The sequence below is a fragment of the Colossoma macropomum genome, unplaced genomic scaffold, assembly GCF_904425465.1.
Source record: "Colossoma macropomum unplaced genomic scaffold, Colossoma_macropomum, whole genome shotgun sequence".
Taxonomy (NCBI): Eukaryota; Metazoa; Chordata; class Actinopteri; order Characiformes; family Serrasalmidae; genus Colossoma; species Colossoma macropomum.
Window position 1 is genome coordinate 4,397,915 of NW_023494794.1, and position 6,000 is coordinate 4,403,914.

The window sequence follows — 6,000 nt, forward strand, 5'->3', positions numbered from 1 at the left end:
CCACAATTTTTTTTTCTTATTTATCTACATAACATTGTTTTAGTGGTTTTCTGGCTTATCCAGGTGGTCTTTAGGAAGCTTCAAAACAGGGAGAAATGTTCTTAGAGAGGAGTAGCTTTTTCTATGCCATGATTCCATACATACAGTTCTTGTTCAAAGTTTCCTGATAGTGAACTCATGAACACTGGCTAAAAAAGTGGTCTGCAGATCCTTAGATGTTATCATGAGTTTTCGTTTTGATCTCCCAGAATATTGTATCCCTTACACTTGGAGTCAGTTTTGTTGGATAATCACTCCTGGCAAGGGTAACAATCGTGTTGAATTTCTTCCGTTTGTACACTGTATCTGTCTGTCAGGATCCACACTCTTCAGAACCTCTCTCAGCCTAATGAGCATTGGCATTTTTTTTTCTGAAGTCCTAAGAAACCTCATCTGACTGAGACATGGCATGCACTAACAAATGTGTGTGGTAAAGACCAGATCTTGATGGTAAAGATTCACACCTGATTGTCATTCAATTGGTTGAACATCCCAACTATAACTTCACCCATACCACCTACAGTGGCATGCAAATGTTTAAGTGCCCCAAGAGATTTGAGCTCTTGGGTAACTTTTACCAAGGTCTCAGACCTTAATTAACTTGTTAGGGCTGTGGCTTGCTCACAGTCATCGTTAGAAAAGGCCAAAATGCAAATCTCAAAGTTTTATGTGTACTCTGATTCTTCAAACCTTGTCCAAACAATCAGCAGGCATAGGCTCCCCTAAGCAGCTGCCTAGCACTCTAAAAATGTAAAAATTGGTGCCCAAAGCAGGATAATGCTATATGAAGATAGAAACGCTGTTTCTTTAGTTCATAATATAATTAAGTTAGTTAGTTAACAGGAATGGTGGATGTCAAGGTGAGATCTGGTAGACCAAGAAAACTCTCTGAGAGAACTGCTTGTAGCATTGCTAGAAAGGCAAATCAAAACCCCTATTTGACAGCAAAAGAACTTTAGGAAGATTTAGCAGAAACTGGACTGGTGGTGCATGGTAGAGCAGTGCAGCGACACCTGCACAAATATGACCTTCATGGCAGAGTCATCAGAAGAAAACCTTTTCTGCATCCTCACCACAAAATTCAGCATCAGACATTTGCAAAGGAACATTTAAACAAGTCTGTTGCATTTTGGACAAAAGTTTTTTTGACTGAAAAAGTAAAACAAAGGTATGTTTGGAGAAAAAATGTGCAGAATTTACTGAAAAGAACACCTCTCCAACTGTTAAGCATGAGGGTGGATTGACCATGCTTTAGGCTGAAAATGAAAAGAGGATAGCTTCTACAACAGGATAATGATCTTAAACATCTCAAAATCCACATTGCACTACTTTAGGAGCAACACCTCAGGAGTACAAGCTGTAGGTTTTGCCATGGCCCTCACAGTCCCCTCACCTAAACATCATCGAAAATCTGTGGATAGACCTCAAAAGAGCAGTGCATGTGAGATCTCAGAGTACTAGAAGCCTTTTGCAAGGAAAAATGGGTGTAAATCCACTACACAAGAATTTAAAAGATGCTTAGCTGGCTACAAAAAGCATTTACAAGTTGTGATACTTGCCAAAGGGGGTGTTACTAAGTCCTGTCCATGCAGGGTACCCAAATGGTGGCTTCAGGCCCATTGCCTTATTTGTTTGAAACTGTAAAAAAAAATGGAAATAAAAAAGTAATCTTACTTAAAATATGAAAGAAATGTCTCATGACAGGACGCCTTTTGGAAATCAGGTCATCTTTTACACGCTTAGCTATTCACTAACAAATTTTGATCAGGGGTGCCCAAACCTTTGCATGGCACTGTTTACATATTTTGCCAACCAAAACATATAAATGTGGGATCAATAAAATAGTAAATGTTCAATCAAATAAACTATACCATAGTTTATCTTTTATTATAACTTGAATGAGGATCTCATTTGAGGCCAAACCTATGCAGACATTCACATGATGCTAAAAAGTTTCCTAACTTTCAAGCCACACTGTATAATGATTCCACAGATTAAGAAATACAGTACGTCCATGACTGGCTACATTAGCAAGCACATAGATAATGTAACTTGCTTCAAGACCATCCCCACATGCACTAAGCTGAAGCTGTGAATAACTACAGAGGTGGGGGTGCTGCTGAAAACCAGGAATGCTGTCTTCAAGTCAGATGACAAGGCAGCTCTGAACACAACAAAAGCCAACCTGTCCCAGGCTATCAGAGAGGCAAAGCAGAACAAAGTTCTGAGAATCCATGGATGCTTTCTAGACACCAGAGACACATGGCATATGAGGTAGGGCATTCAGGCCATCGCTGACTAGAAAGTGACATCACATGGCTGTGATGGTGACGCCTCGCTCCTGGATGCACTAAACAGTAGTAGATGTTAGGACCACTCTTTCCAGAGTTAACACTTGAAAGGCTGCTGGCTCTGACTGATACCTGGCCAGGTGCTCAGGGGATGTGCTGTACAATTTGCAGATGTCCTAACTGACATCTTCAATATCCCTCTGGGTGAGATAGTTGTCTCTGAGTGCTTCGAAATGACTGCCACCATCCCTGTAGCAAAAAAAAAAAAATTGTGCCTCAATGACTACCAAACCATGGCACTCACTCCAGTCATAATGAAGTGCTTTGAGTGGTTGGTAATGACACACAAAGAGCAATCTTCCTTTCACACTGGATCCATTTCAGTTCGCATATTGCCCTAACCTCTCTACAGAGGATGCCATATCCTCTGCCATTCAACTCTCCCTGACCCACCTGAATAGAAAAGACAAATCATGTAAGAATGCTGTTCATAGACATCAGTTCAGCATTCAACACAATCATCCCACAGCAACTTATTGGAAAGCTGAACATGCTGGGCCTGAACACCTCTCTCTGCAACTGGATCCTGGACTTCCTGACTGGGAGACCTCAGTACGTCACAATCAGCAAGAACACCTAGAGCACCACCACACTGAACACTGGCACTCCCCAGGGCTCTGTGGTCATTTCCCTGCTATTCACACTGCTGACTCACAACTGTTCTGCAAGGCATAGCTCATATCACATCCATATGTGAGTTGAGCTATGTCTTGCTAAGAACCAAACTGCAGTGGTGGGTCTTATTAGCCACAGTGATGAGTCAGCACACAGGGAGGATATGGTTTAGACACAACAATCCAACTCTTAATGTTGACAGGACGAAAGATGATTGTTGACTTTGAGAGTACTCGCGAGGATCACTCTCCACTGCACATCAATGGTTGAACAGTAGAGAGAGTCAAAAGCTCCACATCATCGGCAACCTCACCTGGACCCTCAGCACTACCTGCTTAGCCAAGAAAGCCCAGCAGTGACTTTACTTCCTGCAAAAGAGAACAAACCTTCCCACTTTCCATCCTCACCACATTCTACATGGGGAGTCTTTACCCACCATCAACACCTCCTACCATTAACACTTCATCCACAAGGTCGCCAACATTGTAGATGACTCCTCCCACCCCTCTCATGGACTCTTCACCCTCCTGCCACCTGGCAGAAGGTACCTGAGCATCCATCCATTCCACCACCTCTCTTCAACAGCTTCATCCCTGAGGCGGTCAGACTACTGAACATACTGATGCCCTCCAACATGCACCTGGACTAATCTAGGCCCTTTCCAACGTCCACGATAGACTGATCACACACTACTTTACCATCACTGCCTCTACTTAAAATTCTTAACCCATTTGAATGCTGCAACAAGACCTCAGTCTTTCTGTACAGTTTACAGTTGACAATGTTTGCACTAATTCCTTCATTACTCACATGCTCGTTTGATGCCAGTCTATATGTATACACATGTGGTAGTACATACAGATATATGATGCACATTCATCTATATTTTATTGTCCTGTCTAACATTCATTGTCATGAGTATTTATTGCTCTGTATATTTATCTGGTACATTCACTGCATATTCTGCACTCATTTCACACAGTCATATCTGCACTCTATGTAGTCCTGTTTAATGTGCAGCTGTTGTGTGTTGCACCATGAAGAACGACATTTGGTTCCAGTGTACAGAACTTATATTGAGAAGTGACAAAGACCACTTGCCTTGAATTGTATTTGCTCTCTATGCTTACTTTCCGTGTACATCATTCTTTGTGTGTAAGACTTTGTTTTCCATTTGTTTTTCTTTTTTGGTTTTTGTTATTAAACAAATGCAATAATAAATGGGCATGGAGATCATTTTAGCTGTTTTGGCTCTGTTCTCCATTAACTTAGATTTAGTACATTCATCCCAAATGTGCCCATTGGGACCATTGGGATCATGACAAATGTAGACAGATTATTTAAAGGTAGATTGTATGAAATAGATCTATTGCTTTAATATATCTATATGAATACAATAGCATATTGCTGGTCTTGTCATTCATTGTAGATCAAAGAAGTACCCCTGTTTTGCTCAAGTTAGGATGATTATGTCCTGAAAACATCAACACACACAAACATACACAAATGCATAAACACCCATACATGAACACACACTAGCACTCAAATGCGCAAACACCTACACAAAAAAAACAAAAAACAGGCAAGCACAAACACACATAGGTGCCCACATACACCCAAATACACAGACACACACAAGCGCGCACACACACACACACACACACACACACACACACACAAAGGACATTTCACCTCCAAAAACAGAAAATATAATCAAAGGAGACTGCACTGTACTCGCTTTCAAATAGTGAAAGTGGAAAAATCAATGGAAGGCCCAGGTGTACAAAGGAGGCTGTGAAAGACTTCAGCTCTATTAATATATAATGATGAGAGATAGAGAGAGAGCGAGCGAGAGTGAGAAAGCGAGAGTGAGAGAGAGTGAGCGAGAGTGAGAGAGTATTCTAAACAATAATAAATGAAGACAGTAAAAAAACTAAAAGAATTATTGAATAAGAAAAGAGTGTCAGCTAAATTCATTGGGGGAAAAGGAAGAAGGTGTACAGTGGAGAAAGATATTGAGAGTAGAATATAGGGAAACAAATAAAGAAATAAAGAAAAAAGCCTTCTATTGATTCTCTTTTGCATTCATGGCATCTCAGCATCTCTCTCTCTCTTTCAACCCCTTTGTCCACATTGCTAGAGACAGACACCCACACAGTTGCTTGCTGAGTAGAAAGGTGACATTCACTGATGGAATAATTAGTGGATGGCAGCTCATATCAGGTCAGCGACGCTGATAATGATCATTAGGTGAGTGATAATGGCACTAAGCAGTGTTATGACAATAGACAACAACTGATAAAGCTACGTAATAATAATAATAACAATAATAATGATAATCACCATTGCAAATGAGCTGATAAGAGCAGTTCGTTCACCGGTGATCTAACATGTTTTTGCTCCTGAAGCCTGAGTACAAATTAAGGTTTAAAATAGAAATAAATAAACCCTTAGATGTTGAATGTTTTGGTACTTTTGCTTTTCAAAAGTAATTACACATTTACATGATTGCATATTTAGTTACATAGTAACTACCATTAATAACTACCATACAACTCTACCACTACCATGTCAGTGGCACTGATGTGATGAGAATGGTCCATCACCCTAATAAAACATATTTACTTTCAATTTGCTTTGTTATACACGTTGATGTCTAAACTCCTCAGTATTTTTTTTTACAACCTAAAATGAGAAATTCAAGTTATATTTAAATTGAAAACAGTGTTTTGTAAATTATTTTTGACCTATACAACACTAAACTTTTTTTTTTTTTAAATAAACACTTTCAATTTTGATTCTTAACACTTTTTAATAAAATTTGGGAGAGTAAAGCATTTACCACATTGTTATGTTGCCATTTCTTTTTCACAACACTTAAGACATTTAGGGACTGAAGACACCAAGTGAAAGCGATATGCTGCTCCAAAATCTTTATGTACTTCTCATTATTAATGGTACCACCACAGAAGTGAAAACTATGGAAGTTACCTTA